The sequence below is a fragment of the Clinocottus analis genome, unplaced genomic scaffold (assembly GCF_023055335.1).
Source record: "Clinocottus analis isolate CAN_PGR_092001 unplaced genomic scaffold, fCliAna1.0.p SCAF_12, whole genome shotgun sequence".
Classification (NCBI taxonomy): Eukaryota; Metazoa; Chordata; class Actinopteri; order Perciformes; family Cottidae; genus Clinocottus; species Clinocottus analis.
This window is the reverse complement of record NW_027175843.1, coordinates 233,530-245,788: the sequence shown is the minus strand read 5'-3', so window position 1 is coordinate 245,788 and position 12,259 is coordinate 233,530. Positions and strand designations below refer to the sequence as shown.

The window sequence follows — 12,259 nt, the reverse complement described above, 5'->3', positions numbered from 1 at the left end:
ATGCAGCGATCCATCTTTTCGTTTCTAATCTTTCTCTCTATTCTTTAGATATTAATCGATATCCCAGACTAATGGTACTAATATTGAACATTAGCTTGTGGTGATCAAATGCTAACACTCTCTTCGCCATATTTAAAATGTGCAAAAAAAACTGTGCAGGTCACATTAGAATATTTATTCTATATGTGAGGTAATGGTGCATTTTTTATTAAAGCTGTTAAATTGTCAATAAGACACAACATTAGTTATTGCTTTCTGAGCTGCTTTGCTGCTGTCAAACTTTGTTTGACATGTAAAAATATATTTTGTTCTCACATTGTTTTTAAAAGACTTTGAACAGACCAAAAAAAAATAAAAAATGAAATAGTGAGAATATCCTACTATTTCAGGTTCAACTCTCTAAGTGACTCAGTTGTAGACTCTTGTGTATGTGCTGTGTGCATCTACAAGATGATTTTTACACAGCTGAAATATTTACAAAGTTTTTGCTCAAAATTTGAAAGGCCAACAGCAACATTTTGGTGTTGGGCAGTTAGTTGTGTCCCTCTCAAGGATACATGAATGCAACATAAAATTTTCACATGATTAACAACTTGCGTCATTGTTGTTGTCTGTGTGACAGTCGGACATCACAAGTGTCATGTCTGTGACAGGATAATATATCTCATCTAATGGCTACAAAAAAGGACAAATACATAAAATAATGTGACAAACAAAGAGTTGAATATATTGTTAAACATATATACATATAAGGTGCAATTATTTGTACTGTAAAAAGAGTCCTCTACTGATCCAAAACTCAGTAGAGGTCACCCTATTTACTGCTCTGGATTTTATTTAAATCAAACCTCTCGAGAAATGATCGAAGACACAACACAGTCCTTCTAGTGCATATACCTGTCAAGTACAGGTTTATACAGGACCTGTGTATTTATACTCATGAATACACAACACAGTACTTCTAGTGCATATACCTGTCAAGTACAGGTTTACACAGGACCTGTGTATATATACACACTTCTGAATACACAACACAGTCCTTTTATACTTCTGAATACACAACACAGTAATTCTAGTGTATATATCTTTCAAGTACAGGTTTACACAGGACCTGCGTATCTATACTTCTGAATACACAACACAGTACTTCTAGTGAATATACCTGTCAAGTACAGGGGCCTGTCTCACAAAGCTGGGTTAACATACTCGGGGTTTCCCTCAGTTATCCAGCTGTATTTAACCAGATGTCCGCGGTCTCGCTTTTTAGTCTTACGAAGCCGGTTATCAACTCGTTAAGTCAACCCAGAAGTGTCTCGTCTAGATCTGTCCTCGTGCACATAAAAGGGGCGGAGTTAACTTCGTTTGACCAATCATGCACCATGGCGAAGCCGCCGAGAGCAACGTGTTTTACAACCGAGTAGCAAATTACGATCTTAAGAATGTATGAAAAATATAGAGAAAGAATACAAGCATAAAGCAACACTGCTGCCGCGACCAGAAGTCGCAAGGAATCGTGGCAAAAAAAACAGCGATTCTGTTAATGCGGAAATGACTGGGATTGTAATATTAAATCACTGTCTCAAATGTATGTTCTTATTTTTGATTACCTTTTTCTTTTTAACAATTTAACCTCATTTCAGTTGCAACCCCTAAAAGAGCTAAAAGAACATGGGAGCAAGTTAAATACAAGAACATAGTTCAAAGCCGTCAGTGAGTTATTATAATATCTTCTAGGCTTCATGTATGATATGTGGGTTTACCTGTCAGGAAAGACGCGCTCTCTGCGGAGCGCTGCTCTTACTATGCCTGCGCCTTCCTCAACGGGGTTCTGTGGGCAGGTCATGTTTCCAGGACAGTGATTGGCCAGCCGGCGTCTTCTATCCCGGGAACTTCACCTGCTCCGGAGCAGGTCAAAGTTCAGCGTCAGTTACCGGGGCAACGAACCCCGCGAGTGAAGTGAACCAGCTTCGTGAGACGGAAAACCCAGAGTTACTCCAGAAGTTACCTCGCTAAGCCGGAATCCAGCTTAGTGAGACAGACCCTAAGTATACACAGGACCTGTGTATTTATACTCATGAATACACAACACAGTACTTCTAGTGCATATACCTGTCAAGTACAGGTTTACACAGGACCTGTGTATTTATACTCATGAATACACAACACAGTACTTCTATACTTCTGAATACACAACAGTCCTTCTAGTGCATATACCTGTCAAGTACAGGTTTACACAGGACCTGTGTATTTATACTCATGAATACACAACACAGTACTTCTATACTCATGAATACACAACACAGTACTTCTATACTCATGAATACACAACACAGTACTTCTATACTCATGAATACACAACACAGTACTTCTAGTGCATATACCTGTCAAGTACAGGTTTACACAGGACCTGTGTATTTATACTCATGAATACACAACACAGTACTTCTATACTCATGAATACACAACACAGTACTTCTATACTCATGAATACACAACACAGTACTTCTATACTCATGAATACACAACACAGTACTTCTAGTGCATATACCTGTCAAGTACAGGTTTACACAGGACCTGTGTATTTATACTCATGAATACACAACACAGTACTTCTATACTCATGAATACACAACACAGTACTTCTATACTCATGAATACACAACACAGTACTTCTAGTGCATATACCTGTCAAGTACAGGTTTACACAGGACCTGTGTATTTATACTCATGAATACACAACACAGTACTTCTATACTCATGAATACACAACACAGTACTTCTATACTCATGAATACACAACACAGTCCTTCTAGTGTATATACCTGTCAAAGTACAGGTTTACACAGGACCTGTGTATTTATACTCATGAATACACAACACAGTACTTCTATACTTCTGAATACACAACACAGTACTTCTAGTGTATATACTTGTCAAGTAAAGGTTTACACATGACCTGTGTATTTATACTTCTGAATACACAACACAGTACTTCTAGTGTATATACCTGTCAAGTACAGGTTTACACAGGACCTGTGTATTTATACTTCTGAATACACAACACAGTACTTCTAGTGTATATACCTGTCAAGTACAGGTTTACACAGGACCTGTGTATTTATACTTCTGAATACACAACACAGTTCTTCTCATGTATATACTTCTGAATACACAACACAAACTACTGATTAAAAAAACAGTGATAATTAGTTTACCTGTTGGATTTTGTCAATAAAGGGACTCCAATGACACAGTCACATAAAGATCTGTCTCAGTTGAAATCTTACAGGGGGAAGAAGAACAAAGATGAATTACTAAACATTACATTTTGCACACCATCAGTGTTCTGATTAATAAGACATATATGTATTGAAGGAATGAGAATTCGTGAATGATATTGTGAGTTAATAACTTAAGTTTGAGAAATTAATGCAAGCATTCAGAAGAGTAAAACCCCAATAATTTTCACCCAGAGTTAAGGCTGGGCGATATGGCATAACATTCTTATCAGAGCATCATTTTAACCATCCTATACTTCTGAATACAAAACACAGACCTTCTAGTGCACATACCTGTCAAGTACATGTTTACACAGGACCTGTCTGTCTGTCTGTCTGTCTATATATGTCTGTCTATATATATCTATCTATCTATATCTATCTATATATATACACACACTTCTGAATACAAAACACAGTCCTTTTAGTGAAAACGAAGGTCCATACATAAAATTTAGCTGTGATTAATTTACCTTTTGAATGTTGTCATTGAGGGAGTCAGATGTCTTGGCCACATCAACGTGAGGAAGCTCCGTCTCAGTTGAACTCTTGTAAGGAAAAGTGACAAAGGTTTATGGCAATAGTATTGCAACTGCACAGCATAATTTTCACAATCCTGATGTTAATGCAAACAGTAAAACAACCTAGTCTTTACAGCTTACTTGTAATTCAAGTTATTCAAGTCATTTATGGCCGATCAGCTGAAATAAGGTCCATTACAATGGCAGCTGATCAATTGGTGCAAAAAAATCAGCAATTTTATCAGCCAGTAACAACCGTTTCTCTCTGTAACGTTAATAATGTTGTTACCTATGCTAATGCTACACTTTGTTCACTTTAATGGAAGCTCAAGTTAGCAGGAAAAGAGGCCTCGTGTGGTTCTAATCTACCAACGCTTACCAAGGCAACCTTTGCTAAGAAATCTTGTATAACATTTATTTAAATTCAAATCTTGCATTTACCAACCAAAAAATGCTGAGACTGTCTAAAATAAGCTAGCATTAGTGTCACATGCTAACGTTAAACAAACTTAAGCTTGTCACATCTGGCTCAATATACTTTCAACAAGCCTCTAATACATGGCTGAACTAGTTTCTACAGTTTAAGTGTAGCTAACTTGAGTGTTTAGAGTTGAAATGTCATCTTACCTTGACCTTTCTTACTCCAGGGAATTAAGTTCAATGCCAGCCAGGTTCGGAGCACGTAAGAATTGAGGGCTGTACCAAAGTTAGAACTAATGTTGGGGGCGGGGGCTAAGAGCGAAGGAATTGAGGGCCGTACCAAAGTTAGAACTAATGTTGGGGGCGGGGGCTAAGAGCGAAGGAATTGAGGGCCGTACCAAAGTTTGAAAAAACGGGGGGATTTCAACTTTTTGCTGAGAAGGATTAAATAAGATAAAATAAGATAATACTTTATTAGTATTGTTGAACATACAGGATGGTTAGTTATATTTTTCTTTATTGTAACAGAATTTCAAAATAAATAGTTGCATCAAAAAGATTAAATAAAACTCAAATGGTAACAGCCACATGCAGAAGACAGCCCCAAGTGCATCAGACTTTTAATTGTCCTCGCCACACTTCCAATAATCTATCACATCACGTACTGTGTATATTTTTATAATATATTTAAATGTATGGTTGAAATCCACAAAATATCTTGATTGACAGAGGATTCTGTGTTGAAATCAAAGTTACACATTTTTTTCTGACAAAAAGCTGCATAAGCAGAACGTCTGACCGCTAGCCAATCAGAAGGTCCGAAATCATACACTGTGTGAATATTCATGAGCGGGTGCAGTACCGCAAAACAGAAGCAGGGGGCACTGTTCTGATACACAGCTTATACACAGAATCAAGTAATTGTGAATAAAAAGGACTTTGGGATATTTGGGCTATTTAAGCTTTATACATCCATATACATTTTAGCTTGAGCACTTTTACTGAGCACTATCAATAGATCTGTGATTACACCAAGGAACAAGAACCAGACATGCACAGTTTCCCTATGGACACACGTTTACACTGTGTGATTAAGCAGGACACTAGCCCTGTCCTGCTAATGTCAGATGTCCTGCTAATGCTGGTGTGTATTCATACCAAATGTCTGGTTAAATCACATTTACACACACACACACACACACACACACACACACACACACACACACACACACGTTTTCTCAAGTCATGTAGAGATAAAAAACGTCTACGACTGCAGATCAGACGAAAACTAAAATAAAATCGCTGCAGACACTGAAACAGGGACATGAAACGCCGTGAAGAACAGAAGAGAGAAGAGAAAAGAAAGGACATATGCAGCGACTAAATGAACAGAGACTCTCTCTCTCTCTCTCCCCTTAATGAACCTCTGGGTCCAGTCCCTTTAGCCTCGGGAGGCGATGGGGTTATTACCGAGCAGGACATCAGACTTCTTCGCCCCGTGTAATTACTCCGCCGGCGTCCGAGCTCTTCATCACACGTCGAAACCCCAAAGTGCAGCGGTTAAGAACATCCTGCACACCGAGCGGCTGCAAACAGGACGATGGAGAAATGTTCCAGTCACCTGTCTGGGTTTCACTCGCTTGTGTTTCTCATTAATAATAATAAGTCTGTAGCGTGGCAGGAACAAATGATGATTTATATACAGTGTCTTTCTTGACATATACAGTCCTCTTTCTCTCTCTTGAAAGGAGAATTATCACTTTAAATTCCAGGGTTAAACTCTCTTTCTCCATCTGAGCCGCCGCTCCGGCACGATGACATAACGAAAGGCTTCCTCCTCGCTTCACTTCCACTGCTCACCTTCTCTGCTTCCCCCACATCTGCTTCATCCTGTGACCTACATTTAACTCTGCTGCTGCGCATGCAGATGGAGAGCAGGAACCGTCTGTGTGCGTTTGCTCTGAAGCCTCTTCAGCGTTCTGCCATGCCCACGGAGACAGCAGCATTAATACTGCATGCCGTGCTGCGTCTCTGCCCACGTGAGCAAACATACATGCGAGTAGCTGCAGAACCGTGGCGCCAGTCGTCATGTGGAAATGTGACTCGTGCCCTTCGTAGATCAGCCGGCATGTGGAGCCGAGAACACACTGCAGGCGGCGCGGCTCGTTCCAGCCATCCGCCCGCCTGCCAATCACACACCAGAGGACGCGGCCGCATGGCTGCACGCACGCATGCAGATGCACGACGGGTAAGTACAGACCGGCTTGGGAATCTAAAAGTATCGCACAAACTTTATCCACAAATCCAACGGAGCGGAAATGAAGTCTCAGAGCTTTTCCCTCGTGAGGCAGGAGGCGCAGAGCCGGCCGCTGTGTGAACAGAAGAACGTCGCCAGACAAGTGAACGTGCAGGGACCGGACTGATGCAGGTGGACTGTCTGTGCAGCAGCACGCGGGCAGCGCTCTCCAGGAACACACACACTCTCTCACACACACACACACACACACACACACACACACACACACACACACACACACACACACACACACACCTTGCTCCTTTACTGTTAAAGATGAACGTTCAGTTTGATGATCCTATGAAATGACTTCAGTCAGTTTTTTAGATCAAACTGTGATCCTGTTATTGTCAAACTGCATCACTGCAACGTGACGTTGAGCTAAAACCACGGACACAAATAAGAGATAAAGATATTGATTTGGACCCATTCTGATCATCAAGTTATTGCGACATCGGGCGTAGCTGCTGAACGCTTCCTGCTCATCGCTCACTGTGTTGGTTTGTGGTTTTGGTGTCGAGCGAGAAGCAAACGAGAAGTTCAAGAAAAGGTTTCACTGGAAACCACAGAGAGCAGAACGAGGCGAGAATCCACAAAACACACACACACACACACACACACACACACACACACACACACACACACACACACACACACACACACACACACACACACACACACACACACGAAACCGTGGTTTTAATCTCGTGAAATGATGAAAAGGAAAACAAGAAGTCGACGGCAGCAGAACCATCAGCTGCTTCCTGGTTGTGATCCAGGTCCAGCAGGTCCAGCAGGTCCAGCAGGTCCAGCAGGTCCAGCAGGTCCAGCAGAACGTACCAACTCCATTAAAGACGGAGCGGCTGAGGCGGAGCGGCCGTCCCGTCTGCAGCGACGCTCCTTCAGAACCGATTACAGCTGCAGAGAACATGTCTGTTCCTGCAGAGGAAGACTCATTCATCTTCCTCGAAGAAACGACGACACACAATATTGGCCGAGAAGTGCGGGGAGGCGGAAGTCTTTCTCTCTCACACACACACACACACACACCTGTCATAGTCCATCTGCTGTAGAAAATTCATACCTGATCCACAAAACAAAGAGCTATACACAACAGGGTCTACATGCTCGACTCATTGTGCACACATCATCCATAATACTGAGCCATCACCTGGAAACAGTAGCACACACACACACACACACACACACACACACACACACACACACACACACACACACACACACACACACACACACACACACACACACACACACACACACACACCATTACAACGTCCCTGCTCTCCCTCTCTTTGCATCAGAGCTCCAAGTGAAGTGTTCATGCGTCTTTGAGGGCAGAGGACGCGTTTCCTTTAAAGCCCGGAGACAACGAGCCTCTGACTCATCCAGAGGGAGAAAGTCATCAGCTGTTCAATGTAAACAGGAGGCTGAGAAGTTCCACAGCGAGGCTGTTTTTATTGTGAAAGCACTTCACAACTCACAAAGTAACCTCCACTTAAGAAGAAAAGGACATCCGACGAAATCTCGGGGCCGGGAAGACTTGAATCATCGTGACCTTCTCGGCACATCCCATTCTGATAAATCTCTCCGGGCGGCTGATGACGGGCTTCACCGTGCACGCAGCCCTGTGCAGCTCCACACCTCACATCACGGCCCATAAATACAGCCGGGAGCACGGCGCCCACAGCGGGCGTCTGATGCGAGGACGGAGAGGAAGTCCACTTAAAAGCCCAATTCACTGCCTGCTCGGTCGTCATCTTTCACCATCAGACTGCACGACGAGTCACCCTCTTATACTTGCAATGACCCTCGATCCATTTGCCTCTGAACTGGAAATAAATCCACAAGCGTTCAAACTGCTGCTGGTGCATGTTTGTGAAATGAAGCCTTTACAGCTGCTGTGACTCCAGGAGCTGAAAGCAGCAGCGTCTCTGCTCCAGACGCAGTGAGAGCAGATTTACAGGTTCACGCATAAGCTTGTGCTTTTAAAAAAAGACGCTGACAGGATTTATGCATATCAGCGCTCCACACACTTGTATTTATGGAGAAAATCATGTTTGACTGCCCAGAGAACAAGACCACTAATCTACAGCCATTTCCAGACAGCTTAACCTCTCTCTAATCTGCCTGAACTCTGGACACTTCTAAACACAGACTGAGATTACACCCCATCAGATACTTATAGAGCAGCTATAAAAGCTACGGCACAATAAGCTGCTCCACACGAGGAGGAGGAGCGCCACACATCCAACGCACAGAAACCAGGACCTAAATAACTCCTGAAGGAAGTTTACAACCTCGTGAAGTGGACTAATGGCCCGCACGCCGTGTGCAACGGGTTCCTCCTGCAGGAGTCGAGGAGTGAGCGGCACAGCTGGTCTCTGGGACTCCGGCGCTGCTGCTGCTTCTCAAGGCCGAGCTCAGATAACTGCTGCTCTGGCCGGTTAGCGCGCATCTGAAATTACACCTCCACCTTCCCAGGGTGCCTTGCACATGCAGCGCTGCCACGGCTCTGTGCGGTATCTCCACACGCACACGGCCGGGAACAGATGCAGGAAGGAAGCTCGAGCTCTGCAGTCAAAAGGACTTTCAGAGGAACTAAAACGCAGCTCCAAAGGTTCACGAGCAGCTGAGCGACACGGAGCACCGAGAGAGAGCGAGATGAAGAAATCATCGTATTTGATGATGAAAGCAGCTTCAGAGTCAGATGTTTCTCTCAGGGAGACAGAAGCTAAAAAAAGAGTGAATGTTGGACTAGCATTCATCTGCTGGCCAGAAATAAATGAATGATAATGTTGCTCAGTAAATGCAGGATGTGAAAACAAGTTTAAATAACCACATCAATGTAAATATGGTAATAAGCTCTACTGCCCCCAGGTGGCCAAAAAACTGTTGTTGTTATTCGCCCTCATTTTTTCTATCAATAAATAACAATAATAATGAGATTTCATTTTCACTTGCCAGTTTCTAACCTCCTTCTGGCGGACCATCTCGTGGTTACAGCGATGATCGACACATCTGTCCGTCTGAGGCACAACATCTGCATCCTTCACAGTCTTACAGGACAGAAACGTCTCCCTGAAGCATGACGCCTTCCTTTCGGTCCTGCAATCTGTTTTCCATTTCCCCCTCAGCGCTGCGAGGTCACACATCCACCTCACACACACACACACACACACACACCAGAAAGCACATTACATAACGCGTTGCTCTGCTCGGTATCGATTGACCTCATCAGAAGCAGAGGATTCAACGTGCACACCTCACTGGGATGATGTCCCTCTCCATGTGATGGAGTGTCTCCTCCACATAACTCACTCCGCCTGCTTCCTGCGGCGCGATGCTAATCGGAGCCGTCAATCTTTGACTAACGGTTACCTCGTTACTGGGTCATCACCGACAGCAATTATGCATTTCATCAATTGGTATTTTTAGAGCAGCGGCGAGACCTCACCGCAGTTCTGTGGCTCAGCGGTTAGCTTGTGGCTGCAGACGCTAGCTTTTTGAGGAACATATTGGCGTCTGAATGAGCTCGTGTGTTTCCTGGTAATTCATATATTTTGTGAATGAGAGTCAAAAGAAATAAACAAAATCTGGGAACTTGACAATTTCTCTTGTTTCTAAAATCTTTGGAAAATCTTGTTGCTTTAAAAAAAAAAGAGACAAAACTGAAGATCTGAAGTCTGCGATCACATTCAGGACGGATAGATTTAGTGGAAACATGGTTAGAAAAATGAGGAAAACAGCAGCGCAGGTTTGTCATTGTAGGAGAAAAGTGGCACAACGCTGGTGCAGACAAAGAAAGCCACGCTACACACACACCTGTGCTCTGTCTGCACACGCAGAGCGGCCTCGCCGTCTGAGACAATAAACATCCAGCTGGAGAGACAAAGAGGTGCCAGCCAGCGAGCAGCAGACCGGCAGTAATTACAGAGTTTGTTGGAAAAGCAATAATGCAGATGTTCTGTGAGACGAGCAACGCGTTAACACACTGTGTGTGTGTGTGTGTGTGTGTGTGTGTGTGTGTGTCTCCATTAGCACATTCATAATACATCGTGCCAGAGTGGGTCGTAACATCTATAGTTCACTCACTATGAAAGAAAAGATAAATAATTGAACTTTAGTTTTATATAATGTGTCTTTTCAGTTGTACTCGCTGGTTAAAAACTGTCCACTAAATTGTGTCTTTGTCACAATCGCTCTAACCCTCTTAAAGCAGAGTGCACGTTCATTCAGCTGCAACACCAAGCAAATGAGACTTTTCTGATGCAACGTCACCAGAACCTGTGAGAGGCGTCTGAGCTGCAGCTCAGAGAGGAAACTGAGGACAGAAGACGGATCGGGGTCTTTGTTTCCAGAGAGAAGGTGTGTGTAGACGTGATTACATGTCGTTTACATTGAGTCTCTGCAGCTCACAGTGAGAAACCCTCAACTGTCCTGTTAAATCACACAGCATGAACTTCAAAAGGCAACACACTTCCATCCCCCACACAACAACACAGAAGTGCCCTCCTCACTTCTGTTCTCCTCTGCTTGCAAATGACTTTACTTCCATGAAGTGATTTACATGATAGCTGCTGTTTGACTCAAAGCACTGAGCTGTTTTCTGATTGGTCACTAATGAACTTCTCAAAAAAAAAAAAAAAGCACAGTGGAAGGTGTGGATGTGAAAGTGCAGCCATGTGAAAACAACATGTCAACACTGCTCCTCAACAGGAGCACAGACCTCCACGATCAAAACAGCCTGCTCTCCATCAGAGACCAGAGGGTTAATGTCGACACGTATGAGGCCATTTTATCTTAACGGGACTTCCACATTGTCCCCTGGAGCTCTGGTCTTGAGCTTCCGGTTGTGCATGGAGCTGTTAAACACAAACTAAGTATCAGGGGAGCAATAAACATCTGCATCTCCTCCACGCAGCGCGGGCCTGCGCGTGGAGCTGTGCGCGGCTCCTCAGTGTGGAGGAACAGGGTTTCCTCTCAGGACGCAGTGGCACGTCGCGATGAGCCAGCAACCCGACACACGCGGAGCTCTGCGTGTGTCAACGTTGCTCCTCATGTTTATTAAACCAATTGTTCGTGTGAACCCCAAAAGAAGCGCGGCCGCGGACCGAGCTGCCGCGGACCGAGCTGCCGTGAAACGAGCTGCCGCTGACGGAGCTGCCTCCGATGAGCACCGACCGTGCTCCTTGTCGAAGTAACGCGGACAAAGGATTCTTCTCCTGCATGTTGCATCTGCAGGTTTGAGCTCAGAAACCCCGAAATATAAAGTCGTTTTTCGCAAACCGCGCGCGTGCACATCGCCCCCTGCGCCGCCGCGCGTCCTGCACAAAACGCGCTGAAGCAGCAAATGCAGATCTGTGTGGAAACGCCGCGGAGCAGCGAACAAAGCCTCACCTAAACCCAGAGCCGGTCCTCGCGGGATGCTGCTGCCGCCGCCCGGACGTCCATCTCGCGCCAGCTCGCCTTGTTGCACAGAAAGCACGAGAGTCGGTTGTGTGTCTGCTCTCCGTGCGCGGACAAGAGATCCACCAGCACGCTGCGCCGCGCGGAGAGGCTGAGCTGTCTGTCACTCCGCTGATGGCCTTTTCTCTCTCATCCACAGCCGCGCAGGGGGCGGAGCCACAGAGCTCTGATTGTGCGGCTCGTTGGCCTGAAGGGAAGGAGAGGAGGAAAGGAGGAAAGGGAGGAAGGAACGGGCTATTGATATTTCATCTGACACC

At 44.4% G+C, this 12,259-nt stretch overlaps 1 protein-coding gene across 3 annotated transcripts in view; it reads right to left on the bottom strand.

Annotated features, from left to right (window-relative positions):
• The window catches only part of st6gal2a (ST6 beta-galactosamide alpha-2,6-sialyltranferase 2a), a 37,743-nt gene extending 25,724 nt beyond the window's left edge, over positions 1–12,019 (bottom strand). Inside the window, exons 1-4 of one of the 3 annotated variants that reach the window (XM_068572055.1) lie at positions 4,427–4,655; positions 3,752–3,826; positions 3,216–3,282; positions 1,761–1,965 (exon numbers count right to left, since the gene is read on the bottom strand). The gene's annotated coding sequence lies outside the window, so the exon portion shown is untranslated. Of the gene's footprint in view, positions 1–1,760; positions 1,966–3,215; positions 3,283–3,751; positions 3,827–4,426; positions 4,656–11,933 lie in introns of those variants that run through there. The other 2 variants (XM_068572054.1, XM_068572056.1) reach the window with 2 other exon arrangements.
• Positions 12,020–12,259: the final 240 nt, after the last annotated feature.